General features: G+C 36.6%; 1 protein-coding gene across 4 annotated transcripts in view; it reads left to right on the top strand.

Annotated features, from left to right (window-relative positions):
* FUT9 (fucosyltransferase 9) overlaps positions 1-24,243 on the top strand; it is a 257,705-nt gene that overhangs the window by 72,956 nt on the left and 160,506 nt on the right. The window contains exon 1 of one of the 4 annotated variants that reach the window (XM_069077214.1): positions 16,942-17,083. The exons of the other annotated variants lie outside the window; for them this stretch is intronic. The gene's annotated coding sequence lies outside the window, so the exon portion shown is untranslated. Of the gene's footprint in view, positions 1-16,941; positions 17,084-24,243 lie in introns of those variants that run through there. 4 annotated transcript variants of the gene reach the window in all.

The raw sequence follows: 24,243 nt of genomic DNA, 5'->3' as shown, positions 1-24,243 counted from the left end.
TCCTTCCTTCCTTCCTTCCTTCCTTCCTTCCTTCCTTCCTTCCTTCCCTCTTTCCAACATGCAACCCTAAACCTAACTTCCTATTGCCTTGGTTAATTAGAACTGAGTTCCAAAATAGCTTCTTCTCTACATTGTTGATAGAGACATTTTCCTTACTGGGAGATTTACATTTGTGAAATCACAGGACTGGACTAAATATATGTGTTTATAAACACATACACATAAATATATCTGGTAGTCTATTCTCAGTTTTTAGTAGATCTCTTTATGTAAAAAAATGTTCCCCTATAAAATCTATCTTCCATCTTCACTTTTTTAAATCTACTATTGGAAAGTCTGAAAAAATAAAGCAGTTTGGAGGTGGAGATAGAGAGGAAACTTTCAATGCCTCTATATTGCAAATGATGAAGCTAGTATATTAGTAACAAGGCAAATATTCTCTCTGAGTTTCAAAAAAATGAACTTTCTCTTGGACTGGAGTAAAGTTAGTGATATTTCATTTAGGAAGTTACTGATTATTTGATTTGTTTTCCACCACACACACACACACACACACACACACACACATACACACATGCACACAAATGCACACTTTTAAAAAGAGCATATACATAAAAGTTGTGAAAGCACTATAGTTCTATTTATTACTAATTTTTCATTATCAACCACATATTGAAAGTAGTTTCCTATTTGCTGCTATATGTAACAAATTACAAAAAAAAAACTGTTAAGAAAGTCCTGAGTGCAAGAAGACAACAGTTATGAGCTGTGAGATAACCTAAATGGATAGATTGTTGTCACAGGATAATGGACTCCTCCTGTGAGATAAATGTCAAGTCAAAGTCGTGGCAAAGTCGAGCTATTCATCAAAAGTAAATGTTGAAGCAAAGGGAGGAACATTTGTCAAGCAACTGCTGTAGTCCATATTTTTATTTCTCTTATCCAATCTGATCAATGATTTAGATGCTGTCATTTTATCTGAGAAATGTTTATGCAGCCAAACACTGCATTATGTAAAGTTACATATTATTGCCTTAAAGCATTGACTTGTGTCATTTCAGAGCTACCTAATCTTCCCAAAAAGAATTAGGGGCATCTGAATTACTTGTATTTAGCTCCAGATTATTTTTCATTAATTTATAATTATATTACCGTATGTGGACCTATTCCAACAAGCAGAACGCTTGCTGTATATTACTCTTTGTGCTTTTTGATAACCAAGAGAGCTCATAGAACAATTAGTCTGATAACATCATTGGATACCAACAGCTTCATGGTGCTCACAGTCCTATATTAAGTATATTGATGCTAATTTCACTTTGATTGATGTGATTTGTTATTCCAATCCTCAATAGTAAGATGTTAACTTAAAGAAACTATTTTATTTCTTGGAGTTGTGGGACATCCAGAACTGGTTTCTATGAACCAGATACTAAGTACATAGGAAGGAATGTGCTTACAAAGCATGGGGAAGGTTCTGGACCTCTATTCTTATGCTCTGCCTTAGAAACCCAGAATCTCATGAAAGATAATAAAAATCTGAGTTTAAGTTGTCTCTTTGTGTTTGGACATGTGCATTCATTCAAAACTCATTGAATGCCTACTGTGAGCCAAGAACTGTGCCAGGATGATACTCTTTAAGTATACTCTTTAAGGACTGGACTTGACAAAAAATATTTCTAGCCCCTCTGTTGGACTATTCCTCCCTTCACCCTCACCCAAACTGGACTGGCACTGAGAATGCCCTGACTACTCTTTCCTACTATAATTTTCTCTGAACAGTGGGCAAGAAAGCAAATAAGTCTGTAATGTAGACTGATGTCTTTTTAATTTAATTTATTTAATCACTTGCTTCCTCCACTGAAATCCTGCTCTAATGCCTCACTATGGAATGGAAATGACTTTCGAAGGCTATGACTGTAGAGTAAGTTCTAGGAGGCCTTACTGAAAAGGGCCTTGTATAGGCTTTGTTTAGATACCTGGTGCTGTCTCTATTGCATCTAAAGACCAGCTTTGCTTTGGAGAAGTATCATTTTACCTGGGGGAGCTAGGTGGACAGTAGATAGAGCTGACTTGGAGTTCGAGTTCAAATATGAACTCAGACACTTACTAGATCTGTGACCCTGGCAAGTCATTCAATCTCTGTTTGTCTCAGTTTCTTCATCTGTAAAATGGGAATACCTTGCCTCCCATGGCTGTGAGGATCAAGTGAGCGGTAATTGTAAAGTATTTAGCACAGTTCCTGGCAAATACTAAGTGCTATGTAAATATTAGTTATCATCATCACTTTGAGTGGAGGGTGATGAATTTATTTGTCCCAGCTACTCTCAAGAGTTTCTATCCTAAGCTGAGAGGGATCTGGCTCAGCAATGGTAGAGGAAGTATCCACACCCCTGGTAAAATCACAAAACCAGTACCTCAATTATTTCCTCTTAATTCATTCTTAGATCAACAATGAACTTTTCATATGTGTGATCCATGTGAGTGCAAACTCATTTGAAGGTAAGTGAAGTATGTATTTAATTACTTCAGTGAGTTATTTCAATGAAATAAATGAAATCGTGACATATTTATTTATATTTTTTGCTTCTTTACTCTGCCTTTAGTATATTTGGAGTTTTATGGGGGGCCATTAAAGACAAGCTCAGTTGCTCCATATCAAGGAGTTGGACTCAATAGCAAATAAAGCATATCATTAAGCATAATATATAGACTACTTATAGTCTTTTTCAAACACCATGAATCTTATATATTTCTGGTAAAGGTGTATAAGTATCATAGGAACATCTCTAGAGCTTAAAGGACCTTAGAGGTTATCTCCCCTAGTTAATCAATCAGTCAACAAGTACTTATAGTGAATTCACTTATAGAGAATACAAATAGAAGCAGAAAAATAATCCTTAACCTCAAGAAGCTTACATTATAGTAAAAACAAAAGACAGCATATTAGGAAGAATTGAAAGAAAGGGATGGCTGGTAAGGGGGAGTGGTAGTAAAAGTAAAAGTAAAGAATGCAGCCTGGAAATAAATGACATGGCTGAACAGGCCCCCTCTTTTAACAGAGGTTCTGGGAGGAGCTATCCCGTAAAAAAAAAAAATGTCAAGTATCACACGTTTATAGATGTCTCTAGGTCATCTAGGATGAGAGGTTTCTGAGACATGGTAGAGAAATTCCAGAGTGGAGTCTGGAGAGGAATGAGATTGCGTTTAGTCCAGTTATATCATTCTACAAATGAGGAAATTGAGGCCTGGAAAGGTTAAATGACTTTTCCAAAATTATACGCTAGTAAGTGCTCAATGTGAAATTTGAACCCAGATCTTCTGGACTTTAAGTACAGTGCCCTATCAATTATAGCACATAGGGTACAACACTTGGCTCCCAGAGTGATTATCTGGTGGCCAAACAGAGCTGGCATTCTAATTTGGGTCCTGAGGCTCCAAGGTCAGCACATTTTCACTGCACTATGACTACTCTCATCTTATGTCAGAATCATGTGGTTCCTGCATATGCCAGCTTGGCTTTACAGAGTTTGCCTTTGGGGAAATGTAGAAAAACTCCCAAAATATCTTCAAGGTATCATCTATGGCATATTGCCTTAGACTAAAACTGCTAAAAATTTCCTTAGCAAGATACTGGCAAATGGAAAGATGGTCATGAATTCAGTTCCTTTGCATTTTCATTCTTGGACTATCCTACTTTGGAGAACATATTTGTAGCATTCTCTTCTTGTGTGGTAATCTCCTAGGTTCTTAATCACTTCCCGCCTTGGGAACTGAGTTATTTTTTTTTTTAAGCAATCAGGGTTAAGTAACTTGCTCAAGGTTACACGGCCAGCTATTTCTGGATGTGGTGCTATCAGAGCCTGGATTTGATCCAGGTCATCCTGACACTGGAGCCGGTGCTCTTACTCGATGTGCTACCTGGCTGCCCCGGGAACTGAGTTATTTATTGTTTTATTAAAGTGTAATCATCTAAATAGAACAGTTGAAGTATGGGTAATTAGGTCCTTATCAGATGGACATTAGTTTGCCCACTTAATTTCAATGCAGACACTCAATATTATTGTTCAAACTAAATTTAACAGGTGAAGAAACAGCTATAAAACTAGTGGCCAAAATTTTATTAAGATAATTTTGATAAATCAAATTCAGCTTGAGAATATGGTTCCAAAACTGATCTGAAAATGATACTTGACATTTCACAAACTAAGTAGGCTGAAAATGAATAATGAGGAAGATACACAGAAGGACATTTTAATGAATGAATAAATGAATGATAAGGCATTTATTAAATACTCATTACATGCCAAATACTTCGCTAAGTCTTGCCAGTACAAATACAAAAGCAAAGGTGGTTCTTACCCTCAAGGAGTTTACATTCAAATCTAGGGGACAGCACACAAAGGGGAATGGTGGCCAGGGAGGGGCACTTTGGTTTAGAAAGTTACAATTATAGTGAGTGGGATCTAAGAAAGTAGATCGGCAGAATTAAATCTAGTAATAATGGCAGGTTAATTTAATCATGCTTCATTGGTTCCAAAAATGGGTGATGGGAAGAAGAGAGATTGGAGAAAAGGGCATAGATGAAGATAGTTGAGAAGATTGTGGATATGGCCAGAGCAGAGGAAGCATAGGGTGACTCTTTCCCAAAATAGTCATCTGGGAGAGGGGGTCTTCAAGGAAATGGTGTCTCTAGACTGAATTTCCTCTAGGCTAGGTCATGGTGTCTGGTGTGAATGACAAGAAGGTTAGTGGACTTAGAAAGTGATCTTCCAACCTCTGCTTGTAGGCCACCATTTGACAAAGTAACCTAGCAACAGTATTCTGATGAGGGCTGTGGCTTAACCAAAGGAGAGAGGACTTGTATGCCTGATTTATAGTCAAAATCCTGGTTCTCCTATTTACTAATGATGTTATTTTGGAATGTCACCTGTCTGTTTTGACTTCCATCTTTAGAATTCAAATAATAATAATAGTAATATTTGAGAGCCCTACTTAAAAAAGATGTACTTAGGATAGAAAAAATAAAGTTGTAAAAATACAAGGAAATAACATGTACAAAACATTTTGTAAAGCTTCAATTATAATTTAAATTATGCATGTAAACTATTGTTATATGGACATTAAAGGGAGTGGATTTTGGTGAGGAGATATATAGTGGCCTCTTTTTAAATTAAATTATTTGTTTTTAGTTTTCAACATTCATTTCCATAAGTCTTAAATTTTCTCTCCCTCAGTACCCCCTTTCTCCCCAAGATGGCTTGCAATGCCATATGGACTCTATGCATACATTCCTATTAAACACATTTTCACATTAGTCATGTTGCATAGAGTAATTATAATGAATGGGGAAAAGCATGAGAAGGCATTAGCATTAGGAGAGATTAGGAGGGGTTTCTTGTAGAAGGTAGAGTTTCAACTATGGCTTGGAGGAAGTTAGAAGGCAGAGATAAGCAGGGAGAAAATTCCAGGTATGGGGGCAGCCAGTAAAAATCCAAGAAGTTAGATGATAGAATATCTTTTACAAGGGATAGAAAGAAGATCAGTGTCAATGGATCAAAGAATATATGGTGAGGTGTATAAGGTATAAGAAGACTGGACAAGTGAGGCAGGGTGGGGTAGGGGGCTGTTGCCTTGGCAAAGAAAAGGGCCATTTCTTCGTGTGAGAAAAGGAAGGAGGAGATTGTGGGAGAAGACATTGGAGTGTTTTGAAATGAGGGGGAAGATAAAAGAATAAGCTCTTGTTGAATGGCCTCAATTTTTTCTGTGAAATAAGAGGCAAATTTCTCAGCTGAGGGTGTAAGGGGGTAGTGGGAACAATGGGGAGTTTGAGGAGAAATGAAAAGGTCTATAAAATCCCCTGTGGTGAGTGGGATGGTGATCAATTGGGGATCTATAAAAGGATTCCTTTGCCAATGAGAACCCATTTGAGATTATATAACATAGATTTGTAGTGGACCCAGTCAGCAAAGTTTTATGATTTTCTCCAAGTTCATTGAGCAGAAGATGATGGGAGTATTCCAAGGCTGGGGCTTGGCAGGATGAGATCTTCTATAAGACCCAAGGACAGTATAGAGTTGAACTGGTTCACCAAAGGATCAAGGTTAGAAAGAGAGGAGAGTCTAGCCAGTGAAGGCAGTGATGACATGAGAAAAAAAATAATTCACTACATCTACAGATGAAGATGATGAGCAGGCATATGAGTACCGTGTTTCCCCGATAATAAGACACTGTCTTATTATTTTTTGGAAAGAAAAACACCAGAGGGCTTATTTTCAGGGGAGGGCTTATGTTGTCCTGCCTCAGCTCTCCTCCGCGGCACTGCTCTCAATGGCGCCAGCAAGCAAATAACTGGGGAAGAACAGGATAATGCGCTCACTGCTGCAGCTCTGATTGGATGCAGCTCGGAGCGCGGCATGTGTTTCACCCGGGGGGAGGGAGATGGTGCATACAGAGGGTACCGTAATGTAGTGTGTAGCGCAGGGGATCACCTTTACTACAGTAGCAATCTCAATAGGGCTTATTTTCGGGGGAGGGCTTATTTTAGAGGAATCTTACACAGTAAGGGGAGGGCTTATTTTCGGGATAGGTCTTATTATCGGGGAAACACGGTATCATGCTCCAAAACTATTCCATATAAATAATTTTTCCACCTCAAGTAAACAAAAAATCTGAAACATGTTTCAAAATGGTATTAATAATGTTCTTTTGCATTTGTTTTTATTATGTTTTTTATGGCCTAGGATTGTCAGGTGAATATGACCTTTCTGTTTCTAAATAAAGAAGTCAGGAAAAGTGATTTCTCAAGAGTCATACATGGGATAGATTTCTTAGAAAATGGCTTCCTTCACAAAAGCCATTCTGATAAGTATGATAATAGCCATATAATGGTTAAGTGATGAAAATTGTATGCATACATGTATATCAGTAGAATTCGTTATTGGCCTAATTTTGAGTAAATCTGGATGACAGTGATGTTTTCTACTGCTTTTGTATAGAGGGCTAATATGGTTTTCAGAATACAAATTCATTGTTTTAATAGCATTTCAATGAACATTTAAAATTTCTTTTAGAATAAAATTCTAAATCCCCTAAACAACATGAACACTACACCCTCCTCTGAGAATATAAACTAGATTAAACAGGTTAACATGCACTTATTAGTATGACAATATAGAATGTTTCTACTAGTAGATGTTTTCAGTCTGTTAATATGCAGACTTCTAAGAGAAGACTCATTTTGTGGGTGGGGGCCCAATGTTAAAAAAATATGCCAGCATGATGAATAAGGATTTATTTTTATTTTATTTTTTAAAATTAATTTGTTTACTTTTACTTTACAAGATTCAATTCTACAATTCCTTTTCAAATTTTGTCCCTCTCCCTCCTCTCCCCCCGCCATGGCGGCATACAATCAAGTATAGGATCTGCAAATATTTTCACATTAGACATTAGTCAGGTTATAAAGATGGATTGTGTCAGATTGAATGAAAAATGGTAAAGAGGAGATAAAACCAAACAAGTAAAAGAAAAAGATCAGGTAGTTTGCTTCAATCTGGATTTAGACTCAATTCTTTCTAGTTCTTTCTCTAGATGTAGACATTTCTCTCCATCATGAGTCTTTTGGGATTGACTTATATCACTGTATTGCTGAGAAGAGTCCAGTCTATCAAGTTGGTCATCACACATATGTTGTGTCTGTAATTGTGTACAAATTTCTCCTGCTTCCACTCTTCTCACTCAGCATCAGTTCATATAAGCCTCTCCAGATAAATATGAAGTCCATTTGCTCCTTGTTTCTTATAGCACAATAGTATTCCATTACATGCATATACCACAACTTGTTCAGCCATTCCCGAATTGATGGGCACCCCCTTAATTTCCAATTTTTTGCCACCACAAAAAAAGCTGCTATAAACATTTTTGTACGTATGGGTCTTCCTCCCACTTCTATGATCTCTTTGGGATATAACCCTAGAAGTGGTATTGCTGGGTCAAAGGGTATGAAATTATTTATAGCCCTTTGGGCATAATTCCAGATTGCTCTCCAGAAAGGCTGGATCAATTAATTCACAACTCCACCAGCAATGCATTAGTGTTCCAGTTTGCCCACATCCTCTCCAGCATTTGTCATTTTCCTGTTTTGTCATCTTAGCCAATCTGACTGGTGAGATGTGGTACCTCAGAGTTGTTTTGATTTGCATTTCTCTAATCAATAGTGATTTAGAGCATTTTTTCATATGCTTATAGATATCTTTAATTTCTTTCTCAGAAAACTGCCTGTTCATATCCTTTGACCATTTATCAATTGTGGAATGACTTGTATTCTTATAGATTTGACTTGATTCTCTGTATATTTTAGAAATGAGTCCTTTATCAGAGACATAGGTTGTAAAAATTCTTTCCCAATTTCCCACTTCCCTCTTAATCTTGTTACATTGGCTTTGTTTGTACAAAAGCTTTTCAATTTAATGTAATCAAAATTATCCATTTTGCATTTTATAATGCTCTCTAATTCTTGTTTGGTCAGAAACAAATCTCTCTCCACAAATCTGACAGGTAAAGTATTCCTTGCTTTCTGAGATTGCATATAGTAGCAACCTTTATACCTAGATCATGCACCCATTTAGACTTGATTTGGGTATATGGTGTTAGATAGTGGTCTATGCCCAGTTTCTGCCATACTATATTCCAGTTTTCCCAGCAGTTTTTGTCAAATAATGAGTTCTTATCTCAAAAAATGGGATAACAATAGATTACTATAGTCATTGACTGCTGAATCTCATGTGCCTAGTCTATTCCATTGATCCATTACTCTATTCCTCAGCCAGTACCAAGTAGTTTTGATGACTGCTGCTTTATAATACAGATTAAAATCTGGTATAGCTAGTCCACCTTCCCTTGTATTTCTTTTCATTAATTCCCTTGATATTCTGGACCATTTGTTCTTCCAAATGAATTTTGTTACTATTTTTTCTAGCTCTATAAAGTAGTTTTTTGATAAATTGATTGGCATGGCACTAATGAACAAGGATTTATTGAGTAAGTTGTGTTTGGCATAAAAAAAATAGGTTGGGAGGCAGATGATACTGACTATTAAAGGTTATTTTACTAAGTGTATGATATTGGTAAAAAATGGTTCTTAATTCTCTTGGCTACTACCTTTAGAGCAATGTCTAATCATAATAGTTACTGCTTGTGATTTCATAGGAATGTTGTGAAGATTTAAATGAGATAGAAACCTCTTATTCTATTGTTCTTTTGACATCTTGAGCTCACATACCAGGTTGTTTTAAAATAGTGGTGACTGCACCTAATAGCTATATTTTCTAGAGAAAGAAAATTCTTAGGTCAATCATTTGATCAGCTAACTATTTTGTATCTTTATTTTCCTTGCAATTTATTTTATTTTTAAAAATAATTATGTTACATGTAAAAACAATTTATAGCATTCATTTTTAAAACTTTTGAAAATTCTCTCCCTTCTTCCCTCCTCACCTCCCCCTCCCCCTGCCTCCATTGAGAAGGCAAGCACTTTGATATAGGTTATACATGTGTAGTCATGTAAAACATATCCATAATAGTCATGTTGTAAAAGAAAACAGATTAAAAAAATAAAAGAAAAAGAAAGTAAAAAAAAAAAGTATGCTTCAATCTGTATTCAAACACCATTAGTTCTTTTTCTGGGTATGGAAAGCATTTTTCATCATAAGTCCTTCAGAGTTGTTTTGGATCATTGTATTGCTGAGAATAGCTGAGTATTCACAGCTGACCATCTTACAATAATGCTGTTACTTTGCACAGTATATTTCACTTTGTGTCAGCTCATGCAAGTCTTTCCAGGTTTTTCTGAGAGCATCTTGCTCATCATTTCTTATATTACAATAGTATTCCATTACAATCACATACCACAGCTTGTTCAGTCATTCCCCAATTGATAGGCATCCCCTCAATTTCTAATTCTTTGCCCCCATAAAAAAGTTACTATAAATATTTTTGTACATATAAGTCATTTTCCTTTTTAAAAAATCTCTTTAGGGATACAGACTTGGTAGTGATAGTTCCAAATTGCTCTATAGAATGGTTGAATCAGTTCACAACTCCACCAACAGTGCATGAAGTCTCACTTTTCCTGTGACTCCTCCAACATTTGTCATTTACCTTTTCTGTCCTGTTAGTCAATGTAATAGGTATAAGGTAATACCTCAGAGTTGTTTTAATTTGTATTTCTCCATTCAATGAATTAGAATGGTGTTTGTTTTTTTTAAATATGGCTATAGATAGCTTTGATTACTTCTTCTGAAAACTAGTCACATCTTTTGATCATTTATCAATTGGGGAATGGCTCATATTTTTATAAATTTGACTCAGTTCTCTATATGTTTGAGAAATGAGGCCTTTATCAAAGAAACTTTCTTCAAAAAATTTTTCCACAGTTACTACTGCTAATGGTATTTCCCTCCATCTTATCCCCACCATTTATTCTAATTTCTTTTCCTCTCACCCTGTCCTTCCTCAAAAGAGTTTTGCATCTGACTATACTCTCCCCCAATCTGTTGTCCCTTCTGTGACCCCTCCTCCTCTCTTATCCCCTTCCCCTCCTACTTTCCTGTAGGGTGATGGATATCTGTACCTAATTGAGTCTGTTTGTTGTTCCCTCTTTGAGCCAGTTTTGATGAGAGTAAGGTTCACTGACTATCCCTTACCTCCCACATCTTCCCCTCCACTGTAAAAGCTTTTTCTTACATCTTTTATGTGAAATAATTTACCCATTCTACTTCTCCCTTTTCCTTCCCAGTACATTCCTCTCTCACCACTTAATTTTATTTTTTTTTAGATATTATCCCTTCATATTCAACCATCACCTGTACCCTCTATCTATATATACTCCTTTTAACTACTTTAATAATGAGAAAGGCCTTAGGAGTTACAAATATCATCTTCCAATGTAAGAATGTAAACAGTTTAAAATTATCAACTCCCTTATGATTTCCCTTTCCCATTTCCCTTTTTATGCTCCTCTTTTTTGAGTTTAATATTTGAAAATCAAATTTTCTATTCAATTCTGATCTTTTCATCCAGAATGCTTGAAAGTCCTCTGTCTCATTGAATTTCCATTTTTCCCCCTGCAGGATCATACTCAATTTTGCTGGGTAGGTTATTCTTGGTTGTAAATCTTAGCTCCTTTGCCCTCCGCAATATGATATTCCAAGCCCTGTAATCCTTTAATGTAGAAGGTGCTAAATCTTGTGTTATCCTAACTTTGACTCCACCATATTTTAATTTTTTCTTTCTGGTTGCTTCCAATATTTTCTCCTTGACCTGGGAACTCTGGAATTTGGCTATAACATTCCTGGGAGTTTTCATTTTGGGATCTCTTTCAGCAGGTGATTGGTAGATTGTTTCAATTTCTGTTTTACCCTCTGGTTCTAGAATAACAGGGTAATTTTCCTTGATAATTTCTTGAATGATGATGTCTAGGCTCTTTTATTATTATTATTATTATGACTTTCAGGTAGTTCAATAATTTTTAAATTATCTCTCCTGGATCTATTTTCCAGGTCAGTTGTTTTTCCAATGAGATATTTCACATTGTCTTCCTTTTTTTTTCATTCTTTTGTTTTTGTTTATTGTGTCTTGATTTCTCATAAAGTCATTAGCTTCCACTTGCTTCATTCTAATTTTTTTTTTTTTTTTTTGCTTTTTGGAGGGTGGAAGGCAGGGCAGTTGTGTTTAAGTGACTTGCCCAAGGTCAAATGGCTAGTAAGTGGTAAGTGTCTGAGGCCGGATTGAACTCAGGTCTTCCTGACTCCAGGGTGGGTGCTCTATTCACTGTGTCACCTAGCCGCCCCTCCATTCTAATTTTAAAGGAATTATTTTCTTCAGTGAGCCTTCAGTTAATATTTCTCAAACTCCTACTTTTGCCAGGCACTGTGCTAAGCACAAATAAAGGCAGAAAACAGCCCTGCTTTCAAGTGAATTATAGTCTAATAGGGGAGACTGCATGCAAACAACTATATATATAAACAAGATACAGGAAAAAATTGAGGATAATTTTAGAGGGAAGGTATGAAGATTAAGGTGTGCTGGGAAAAATAGGACTTGAGCTGAGACTTGAAGGAAGCCAGGGAAACCAGGAGGTAGAGATGGAGAAGGAGAGAGTTCCAGGCATGGGAGACAGCCATTGAAAATGCCCAGAGGTGAGAGATGCAGTATTTTGCTTGAGGAACCACCAGGAAGCTAGTGTCATTTGATCACATAATATATTGGGGATAGGGAGGAGGTGTTAAGATGTAAGAATAAAGGGGGGCAGCTAGGTGGTACAGTTAGTAGAGCACTGGCCCTGGAGGCAGGAGGACCTGAGTTCAAATCCAACCTCAGACAGCTAATACTTACTTAAAGCTGTGTGACTTTGGGTGAGTCACTTTAACCCCAGTTGCCCTCCAAAAAAAAAAAAAAGATGTAAGAATAAAGGAAAGATGGAATTAAGAGGATTGTGAAGTGCTTAAAAACCCAAATGGCAGATTTTATATTTCATTGTAGAGGTCTTAGGGACTTTAATGACTAGAAAAGGGATATCAAACTTGCATTTTAGGGAGATCAATTTGACCATTTTATGGAGGGTGGATTTGAATGGGGGGAGCCTTGAAGCAGAGTGACCAACCAGCAGGCTATTACAATAGTCCAGGAGGAGGAGAAAAGGGCCTGCATCATGGTAATGGCGATATTAGTGGGGAGGAGGTGGTATAAATGTGAGGGGTTATGAAGGTAGAAAGAACAGGACTTGATAATTAATAGAATGTAGAGAGGGGGGGAAGTGAAAGTGAGAAATCAGGCATAATACCTTAAGGATTAAAGAAATATATGCTGTCATTACTAAAATGCATGGACAGAAAGTTTATTGACCAAAGCAATATTATATAAAGTAAATGGCTATAGAAAACTTTCATCCATTCTACAAACCTTTTCTAAGCACTTTATTTGTCCAGACCACCATTATACTAGGTCCTAGGGATGAGATGCACAGTTGAAATAAGATGTTTCCTCCTCTTATGGGAACTGTTTTGGAAAATATGGGATGCATGGCCACCAAACAAATGGAAAAAGATGATGAAAAATCACTTCTCTGAAATGAGTCTCTTGTGAAAAACAAATAAATTAAAAACCCATAGAATTTCATCTGAAAATAAACAGAAATATCCAGCATAATTAAGTTCTTAAAATGGCAAAAAGAATTCCCACCTGCTTATAATCAGCTCGACTTTGAAACATTTTTATCTTTTTTTAAATTATTTTTTTATTTTTGCTTTCTGGAGGGCAATTGGGATTAAGTGACTTTCCCAGGGTCACACAGCTAGTTTTTGTGTTAAGTGTCTGAGACCGGATCTGAACCCAGGTCCTCCTGACTCCAGGGCCGGTGCTCTATTCACTGCACTACCTAGCCACCCCAAAACATTTTTATCTTATAATAGTACTGATGATAAAGTAAAGTTCTCATTAGTTTGGTAATGTCATTATACATTTCTTACTTTTAGGAACAGTATTGGAAAAGAGTAAAAACTGAACCCATCTACTAATTCTGGACTCTTATCTTTTTATATCACATTTACTTTATTTTGTAAGATAGATGAAAACATTAAATGTTCAAATATAAAACAGGGCAATGCTTTCCAAATGGAAGCAAGGGCAAGCATCTCAGAATTTATATTAAAGAGAAGCACAATTCTATAAGAGTAGTTTGGGGACCACTGTAACATAGAATGAGCTGAAGTTAACAATTTTGGAAGGACACTAACTACTGTGCTCTCTTTTAGAAAGATTAAGAAATTATTTTCCTCAGTATCCTGGTTTAATGTCCTTTCCAGATGTAACTGAATGGAGAAAAACCTTATCAGTACCTAACAAATGTCTAGGAAAATAATACCATGGGCTAAAATTCTCCACTCTCCACTCCCTCCTTACTAGAGGTATGTGACCACTTTCAAAAGGAAAAGCCTGATCAAAGTTTAAAAAAAAAACAAACTAAAACTCTAAACTACTGGACAATGGATTGGGATGGTAACCAGTCTTACAGTGAGATTATTTAATATGCCAGGTCATTCATAACCTCTCTCCATCCTTGACCTGGTTGAAGTATTTAGGAAAATTATTCTTAGGGACGACCTTAAAAGATAAAGAGACTTTTTTTTTAGTTTGATAAATCTAAATTAATCGAGCTTTCACTTCAGTTCTATAACTGTTTTTGTCTTATGGAATTTTGTTTAATTGGGAATATTATAAATGGTGAGTAAAAATGACTTTTATCAGAGAGATTTTGAAATGGATTTATGCCTCCTTTTGAATTTCTCTCCCAGTAGAAATGCTTAGAATTACATTAATTTAATTAATAAAATTTCTCTCTAGTAGGACTGTGCCCAGAATTCCACATGGTGATTGTACCAAAAAAGCTGTTGTTGTTTCGCTATTTTTGATGTCAAGATGAAGATCAAAGAAAGGATAGATCTTTTTCTTTCCCAGAACCTCCTTAATTCTGGTTCCTTCCCTTTGTTGATTATTTCCCATTCATTCTGTATATAACTTGATTGTACATAATTCTTCACACATTACATTGTTTCCCTCTTTGGATGGTGAATTCCTTGAGAGCAGGGACTGTCTTTTACCTATTTTTGTATACCTAACACTTAGCACAATGCCTGGCTTAATAAATGTTTATTGACTGCCTGACTGTTAGATGATAATAATGAACAGTGGAGAGAAGGCGAAACTTTTGTTCTCATGTTTTGCTTCTGTTTTCTCTTTCAACCAAAATTAACTATTTAGACTGGGGAAAATGAAATAAAAATGGTTGGCAGGAAGGGAAAATTGAAAAAAAAATAGTATCTCAGTGTTCTCAGTGAGTTCTAAATGTATGATGATAGATAATTATAGAACTAAGAACTAATATTTATTCTACCAACTATAATACCCAACTTCCTCCCTGACTCAACTTTTTATCAGTGCACCCTTCATTCTTTTTTTTCTCTTTCATTAATCTGAACAGGATAGGAGCCCAGATAGATTGATGCTCTGGAGTTTATTGTGACCAAGGTTCTCAGTTCTTGGTCTCTGATATTTCAGTAGGACTTAAGAATAACCTGGATTACTTTTCTTGTTTAAACTAAGATTTATTGGCATTTTAGTCATGTCTGATTCTTCATGACCCCATTTGGGTGTTTTGTTTGTTTGTTTGTTTTTTGGCAAAGATACTAAACTGGTTTGCCATTTACTTCTCCAGCTCATTTTACAGATGAGGAAACTAAAACAGAATAATTGTCCACATGCTATTTGAATTTTTTTCCTAAATAATAGTGCTAAATTAGGAATTTCCCTGAAAATATATCTAGACTATTCCCGCTGTCAGGATGAAAGTAGCAAAGTTAAATACCTTTTGTATGCAGGAAGAGTCACTTCTAAGAATGATCAGGATAGGTAGATTTTATCACTTCCTAAATAAGAGGAAAATTATTTGAGTTGTTGATAGAGGAATTTTAAAAAATATTCCTATTTAAATTGTCAGGGAAACCTAAACAAGATTGATGTGTAAAATTAGCAAGTAAGTAAGGGATTTTTGTGTTTTTATCATTCAACTATTAATATAGTTTAGTGATAAAAAAAAAAGGATGAAAGTTTGAAAACTTTGATTTGGGAATCACAGGTAAGATCACCAAGAGAGAATGTAGAGAGAAGAGAAACTAGGACAAATATTTGAGAGACACCCACATCTAAAGCCTGGAAGGAGAATGAAGAGCCAGCATATGAGAAATAAGAGCGTTTTCTAGGAAGGAAGGGGGAGCACCATGAGAGCATAGTATCAGAAGTCAAACGAAAAGAAGGTCCACAATTCATTTTACGTCTTAAAGGTATACTTACATGCCTTATCTTTTCTTACCTTTTGGACTTCAGAAGAAATAAGAGAACTATTTCCTTTTGGTGGACATAGAATATTGATGTTTACATGAGGCAGAAATTAATGTAGATGATTGAAATATCTTTACTTCCCATTCAGACCAATGTTATTCCATTAATGGATGTTTTTCCTGGTATTATCAAAGCTACTTAAAGACTTCCATATGGCCTCTTAATTAATGTATAATATCTGTGAGTATAAGTGGAATGGAAAAGCATTTATTAAGTACTTCCTTTTATTTTAAGTACTGTGGTAAGCTTTGGGAATATAAGTAAAAAGGGGAGCTCTCAAAGAACTCACACTCTATTTGGGTAAGGTAGTATATAAAGGTGGATGACAGATGGAAAGGCCGGGTGATATTTAGGTTCTGGCATAGAAAGTATTCCAGGGGCAGCCAGGTAGCACAGCGAGTAAGAGCACCGGTTCCAGTGTTGAGAAGACCTGGAGATTGAATCCCGGGCTCAGACACTTAGCACCCACCCAGAAACACCTGGCTGTGTAACCTTGAGCAAGTTACTTAACCCCAATTGCTTAGGGGCGGCCAGGTGGCTCAGCGAGTAAGAGCACCGGCTCCAGTGTCAGGATGACCTGGATCAAGTCCGGGCTCAGATACTCAGCACCACACCCGGAAATAATAACTGGCCGTGTAACCTTGAGTAAGTTGCTTAACCCCAATTGCTTTAAAAAAAAAAAAAAGAAAGTATTCTAATAAATATAAAAAAAAACCCTAGGAGCTTGGGAAACAATGGCAGAAAACATGGTTCCTGACCAAGAGGATAGTGATGCAAGCAAGGGTCAGTCTCTTTTACACTCTCTGGGGTTTTCAAAAAGGATAAAAATAGTCATTAATAATTTTTGCATCATAAATAGGCATCGTTGAAAATCTTTGACCTAATTCCATACTAGTACTCCACCTTGAAACCCGAAGAAAGTCAGAGAATAAAGGAGCATTATTCATCTCTGAGTCAACAGGATAGGGTGTTAACAATACAAATGATCTTTTGAGCAACACCCATTGAGAATTGATATAAAAGAAGTTAGATTCTTCTGAGAGTTCAATCATATACATCCCAGAAGCTGCTAATTGTTCAGCAAAATTGTCTCTGTCCCTCTGATGGCACCAGTATCCAGTCCTCAGTGAGTCTGTTAACTATCAACTAAGTGTGTATGCATATTAATGTTTGAGTGAATGTGCATGAATGCATCTCTGTGTATTTTATTGTGTATGCTAGATCAATAAAGCTTCTTAACTGACAGATTCTCATGCGCTAATGAAAATTTTTGAAGATGGGAATTCCATAGCCAGTGATTGGCCCTGACCATTCCCTCTTATTTTAGGTGGTACATTTGGATAGAGTGTTGGTCCCTAGAGTCAGGAAGACCTTAGTTCACACCTGCCTCAGACACTTAGCTGTGTGACCCTGTTCAAATAACTTAACCTTTGTTTCCCTCAGTCTCCTCACCTATGAAATGAGTATAATAATGGCACCCACCTCTGAAGGTTATTGTGAGGATCAAATGAGACAATATTTGTAAAATGCTTAGCACAGTGCCTAGCATATAGTAGGTGTTGTACAAATGTTTATTCTCTTCACCTTTCCCCTTTTCCTCTAGTTTACTGGCTTTACCATAATTGGATGCATTTTTTTTATACAATTTTAAGTCACTTGGACTTTAACTCTTTTAATTAATTTTATATATACTCTGTGTAGTCATTTAAAACCAGGTTTTGTTGTCTTCATTTTTCTTATTGGGAAACTTAGATTATATTTTAAATTTAAACCAAATAGATATGGTATTGCTTTTCTTCACAATTTCAATGATTGCTAAAATTATTGACCCAGATTATCCTATTGTTTCTCTGTCAATGTCACAAATGGATAAAGTGAAAGTGAACTGGCTGAGGATATGCACACTGAGTATCCTCCCATGTTGAAGTTTCTTTGTTTTATTTGTAGAGGTATGCCTTGAACACTATGAACTCTGTGAGTTCCCAGCCTAGGATCACCCTAACGTAGAGTCAGAACCAGAACTTAGCAGGAGATAACTAATGGAATGCCCTAGTCACCTGCCCTTAGTCCTGTGCTATTGGATGTTTCTGTTAGTGATTTGAATAAAGGATTAGCCTACATGTTTATAAAGAATTTTCAGGTGACAATGAATGTAAAGGAGGAAGAAAGGAAGGAAACCAACCATTTTTGAAGTATTTATATGTTTACTGTTTATCAAACAAGAAGTTTATCCTTTAATTTGTGGAGACATCAGATGTGAGGGTTTGGGGGACATGAGAGTTCAGTTTGGTCAGAAAATTCCAGATATGGTTAGTGGAACATGGAAGAATAGATTAAAATACCCCATGCAGGGACAAAGGTAAGGTTACTTTGATCGTGGTTACTGCTGAGACGAAGATGGACAAGCTAACTAACAAGGTAGGTGACAGAGTCAGTCTCCAAAAATTTCTTGGCAAGGTAGAAGAATAGTAGAACAAATAATATGAAATTTAGTGGGGATAAATGAAAATTGAAGTACAAGATGGGGGCACCATTATTAGACAAAGGTTCTGTGAAAGGAATCAGGGGGTGGGGTAGAATACAAACTCAAAATGATTCAGTAGTTATACACAAGGTTTTGCTGTATCATTGATATGGATAGCCAAATATTCCATTATGTCAGATAAGAAATCCCCTTTCAGGTTGGTAATTCACTAGGTCTCTGTTGGTAACACAATAGAGATGAGAAAGAAAGAAAAAATGAAATAAGCATTTATTAAATACCTACTTCATTCCAGGTACTATGCTAAGGACTTTACTGATATTTTGACCCTTACAATAACCCTGGGCAGTAGGTGCTATTAATATTCATTTACACTTAAGGAAACTGAGCAAACAGATGGTAACCGGCTTGCCCAGGGTCACAAAGCTAGAACTCAGGTCTTCCTGACTCCAGATCCAGCACTCTATCTTCTATGCCACCTCATGATAGGGACTCGTGATAGGGACTGGACTTGTAATTTTATCAATGTAGGAAGTTCCCAAGACACAGAGCTCCTTTTACCTTCTCTGAAACTTAGTCTTAGAGACCACTCTAGAGCATTGAGAAGTTAATAGCAAGACACTGTGCCCAGTGTCATACAGTCACTATGTGTCAGAGCTAGACCTTGAACTCAGATCTTCCACATTTCAAGGCCAGCTCCCTCCTGAGTGTCATGATTTAAGAAACATAAAAAAGCAAACAAACCAACAGACAAAACCTAACACTGTATTTGGTTGCATTAATAGAAGCATAATGTTCAGACCAAGGAAGGTGACAGTCTTGGGATCCATAGAATCATAGATTAAGAGGTGAAAGAGACCTTATAAAACATTGAATTCAATCCCCTCATTTTACTTAAAAAGAAAAAGGCCCAGAGAGGTTTTTCTTGTCTAAGGTCACTAATAAGTATTTGAGGCAGGATTTTAACCCAGGTCTTCCCGAATTCATGTTCAGCTTTCTATATGTGGCAACATTGACTTTCAGAACAAAAACCCTACAATTGGGGGAAGTTAATGTGACTTGCCCAGATTCACATAGAGAATAAGTGTTTGGGGCAAGATCCAAACACAAGACTTCTTGATAGGAAGGCCAGCACTTTAGCTGCTCTAACACTAAGCTGCCTTGAGCGTAGCTATCCTAACATAGTCTGGGCCTGACCAGACCACATAGAGATTACTGTGCTTGCTTCTGAGTGCTAAGTTTTTGTAAAGATTGTAGATGACTGACAACATCACATAGTAGACAGAGAAATGATCTAGGACCTCTGATACAATACTGACTTTGTGACCCTAGGCAGATCACTCAGGACAACTCCAAAAGATCATAAATTGCAGAGAAGGTGCTGAATTACATGGGTAGAGAGAGTTTCCTCATCCAGAAATTCCTGATACCAATGAAATCACTAATCAGTTTCCATCCCTGTTTCTGTAGATTAGGAGTTCTTAACCTTTTATTGTATCATGGACCTCATTGACAGTTTTATTTTCCTTTTATTTGCTAGAAGTCAATGGCGCCCCTTCTCAAAATAGTGTTTTAAAATGCACAGAATAAAATATAGAGTATTAGCAAGGAAATCAGTGACATATAAAAAACAAAAATAAGTTATCAACCCTGGTTAAGAACCCCTGTTATGAGCTAGATGAGGAAGCTAGGTGGCAAAGTGAATAGACTGAGTGCTGGGCCCGGAGTCAGAAAGGTTCATCTTCTTAAGTTCAGATTTGGCCTCAGACATGTAATAACTGTGTGACCCTGGGCAAGCCACTTAACCCTGTTTGCCTCAGTTACTTCATCTGTCAAATGAACTGGAGAAGGAAATGACAATCCAGTATCTTTGCGAAGAAAACCCCGAATGGGGTTATGAAGAATTGGACTCAATTAATTGACAAAAACAGTAACAGTAACAGAGCAAATGCAGTGGACCATGACCAGGAGTGTGAGATTACAGAGAATACCATATAGTTTAGAGGATGATAGCTGTCTTCAAATTAAGTACAAATTAATATTAAGCACATTATAGCTATCTTTGTATATTTGAAGGGGTGTCATGCAGAAGAGGGATTTGACTAGTACTGCTTAGAAGCAATGTTATATAAAAAAAAACATTTTAAAAAAAGAAGCAGAGGGCAGAACTCAAAGAAAAGGCTGACCTTTCAAAGAGCATATTTAAGTTTGATGCAAGGAAAAACTTCTTAATAATTAAAGCTATCCAAATGTGGAATGGGGTTCCTTAGAAGGTGGTAGGTTTTAAATCATTGGAGCATGTCAAATGAATCATTGCCTGTTAATTTACAGGGAGGAGTAGATATGTGTAGACTCCCTGAAGATCTACTTGTTGCTCAGGTTCAAGGTCTTTGATTCAGCTCCATCCATTGGCATTTCCTTATTTGCAGATCTGTAATAACTGCAGAAGACAAAAACGAAACTTTGACCTCACCTTTTAATAAAATTTTCATTAAATAATGATTGTATTGATAAAATACTTCATTCACATACACTATAAATACTAGTGGCACTGAGCAAAGTGCCTTATATTTAGCCTACTTCCTACAGATGGAAGGTCATGGTGGTAGGTCAGTAATCTGGAAGACACAAGAATATTACTTCCAAGTGAGAGGTGAAGTCTGCTCAGGGACTGGCAGAGTGTAGATTGAATTGAGTCTGAAAGCCAAATATCAGTAAATGTAATCATACCTCCTACCACTGCATAACTTCTACTATATCAGTACTAAAATTCAACCTTAGCAGCAAGAGGAGGGGAAATCTCAAATTTTCTACAAACCCATGAAGACATTAAACAATTTCAACATTTTTCATCTCCTTGCTTCTATTTTCCTTCTTTTCTCCTGAATTCTTTTAGAAATTTTGACATTTTACTAAACTTGCATCTGTTTAGGTATAGGTTAGTGTAATTGGCCTCTTTTACCTCTAAGATTATGTGAAATTATGCACATCATCTCTCCCCACATCTCACTTCAGTTCTTTGATTCTGAAGAACTGAATTTCCAATAAGTAGAGCAAAGGACATCTGTGGAAATCCATTAAGGAAGAGAAATCATGGCAGTGACATCAATGAATTTGACTTTGGAAGCATGTGAGTATCCTGGAGAAAGTGATTGTTCAATGTAATAAACAGTGAGGAAAACAAATGGTCAGTGTGGGAAGAAAAGTAAAGTGCAGAGTGATATAATCCCATCAGAGCTAACTGAAGTGAATGGAAGCTCAATGGCTTCCATCTGGAAGAAAAAAGCCTTTGTCTTTACCACAGAATCTTCCGTGGTAATTGTTTTTGTAATATAGACAGTATGATAAGGAAACCTTTTGAGGGTAAGCCTTGAAAACTTAAGAGAAATTATTTTAATGATAGATTTATCTTGCCTTTCAAATGTTTTGCTTTAAGAATGTGTGCATAAGTAAATGATGGTGAATTAAACATAAGCTAATCCATTCCATTAAAAAAAATTCCTAAGGGAAATTAAACCAGCTAAGGAAGAGGAGGAAAGACTTAGGAAGAGGGAAAATAGCAATTAAAGAAAATAAGTTATTTTAAAGAGTATTATAAATATAGATTTATTAGTAATATATTGAAACATCTTTAATGGGAAGAAATTTTTAATTTGATCCAAAAAAGAAAAAGAAGAAAGAAAAATTTCCATTGAGTTGATAGACATTATTTTAAAATTATTTTTTGTTTTCTCCTCAAGATTGTAAAAATAGTTCATATATTTAGATAAAAGGTTTAACAGTATTTTCATGTGCATTGGATAGAGATAGAGAGTTTAGATAGATAGATAGATAGATAGATAGATAGATAGATAGATAGATAGACAGATAGATAGACAGACAGACATTTATTAAGCATTTAAAATGTTCCAGGTTGGGGCGGCTAGGTGGTGCAGTCAGTTGGGCACCGACCCTGGAGTCACACCTGAGTTCAAATTTGGCCTCAGACACTTCTTAACACTTACTAGCCACGTGACCTTGGGCAAGTCACTTAATCCCAATTGCCCTGCCTTGCCCCCCCTCCAAAAAAGCAAAAAAAAAAAAACCAAAACTTTTTTTTGATCCACGGAAGATAGTCTTTGCCTACAAGGAGCCAGTTTGATAGTCCTTCCATGTGACACTTCACCTCCATACTCTACATTTTTATTAGCTTTCCTCCATGCCTGGGATGCTTTCCCTTTCTCACTCCTGACTCTAGTTTCCCTAGCTTCCTTCAAGACTCAACTCAGATCCTGCTTGTGACATTGCTATCCTTCCTCTCTCTTTCACATGACACTATCTCTGAATGCTGGGCATTTTTACTAACTGTCTCCCATCCCTGGAATTTTCTTCTTTATCATTTCTGTCTCCTGGTTTCCCTGGTTTCTTTCAAGTCTATAATAAAGTTCCACCTTCACAAAACTTTTCCTAGTCCTTTTTAATCTTACCACCTTGCCTAAGAGAATATTTCCAGTTTATCATGGATATATATTTTTTGTATACAATTGTATGCATGTTGACCCCTCCATTAGAATGCAAGCTCCTTGAAGATAGGGACTGTCAGGGCAGCCAGGTAGCACAGCAGGTAAGAGTACCGGCCCCAGTGTCGGGATGACCTGGGGATTGAATCAGGGCTCAGACACTTAGCATCCACCCAGAAACACTTGGCCGTGTAACCTTGAGCAAGTTACTTAACCCCAATTGCTTAAAAAAAAAAAGAAAGATAGGGACTGTCTTTTGCCTTTCTTTGTAGCTCTCTTGGCTAGCACAGTACCAGACATGTGATTGATGCTTAATAAATGTTTGTTGATTTGACCTAGTACTTAGTTCAGTGTGTAGATTATGATAAGCATTTAATAACATTTAATCACTAACTGAAATATTAAGTTTTTCAAAACAACCTGGTAAATATATTAGGGCAGCTAATATCTTTTATTTCTAGCTGTCAGATGAGTAATCATTTGGCCAAGGTCACACAACTAGTAAAAAGACATAGATGTGAGTTTTTGCATGGTTGGGAAGTTGGACCACTTCTAGCTCTTGCTTAGAGACCTTTAACCAAGGCCTTAGGTTATGCTGATTAGAAACTCAGATTCAATGATTGATGCAAGAAATTTTCTCATAATTATATATCTAAACAGTCCATATGTCTTATCTGAAAACTTGCCCCATGCTGATCAATTAATTTTTTAGTATAGCTATGTAGCATAATGCTGTTTGCAGCTGCTGTGGAGGTGTAAGACTAATAACACCAGCACACAGAAGGGCTGCTAGCACAGGTTCTTTCATCTGCTTTTCTAAAGGAAAGACAGCTTTAAAGGGGTCAACAACCTTGCTTTAATTAAACAATGCAGACAGATAAGTAGAAAGATGTGAGTATCCAAGAAAGAATCCAATAGGGCTCCAAATGTCTAAATAAAGTAATAGATACATAATCACCATACCAGGTAGTGCCAACATCTGGGATCACAAAGTGTCAGGGGATGGGGGGGCACCCTTAACAACAGCTACCCAGAGTCTCATCTGGCCAAATCACAAAGAAACATTCTTCCCATGAGTGAGCCCCAAAGTAAAATACCAACCTCCCACATATATGATGTTCACATATATGTGACTCAGTGGCTGATTGACTTAATACCAAAAGGTGTGAAAGCCTTCCTTCAAGCAAATTTCCCTGAAGCAAGCTTCCCCCTAAGCAATCTCCTCCCCCAAGGCAATATAAATCTCCCTGAATATTGGCTCTGTGTGCCTCAGGATGTATCACAGCTGTGAACTGGGCTAGAGCT

The sequence above is a fragment of the Petaurus breviceps genome, unplaced genomic scaffold (assembly GCF_028583685.1).
Source record: "Petaurus breviceps papuanus isolate PSGF00001 unplaced genomic scaffold, PetGlider_PUasm1.0 90977, whole genome shotgun sequence".
NCBI classification, from domain to species: Eukaryota; Metazoa; Chordata; class Mammalia; order Diprotodontia; family Petauridae; genus Petaurus; species Petaurus breviceps.
This window is presented reverse-complemented; position numbering and strand designations above follow the sequence as displayed.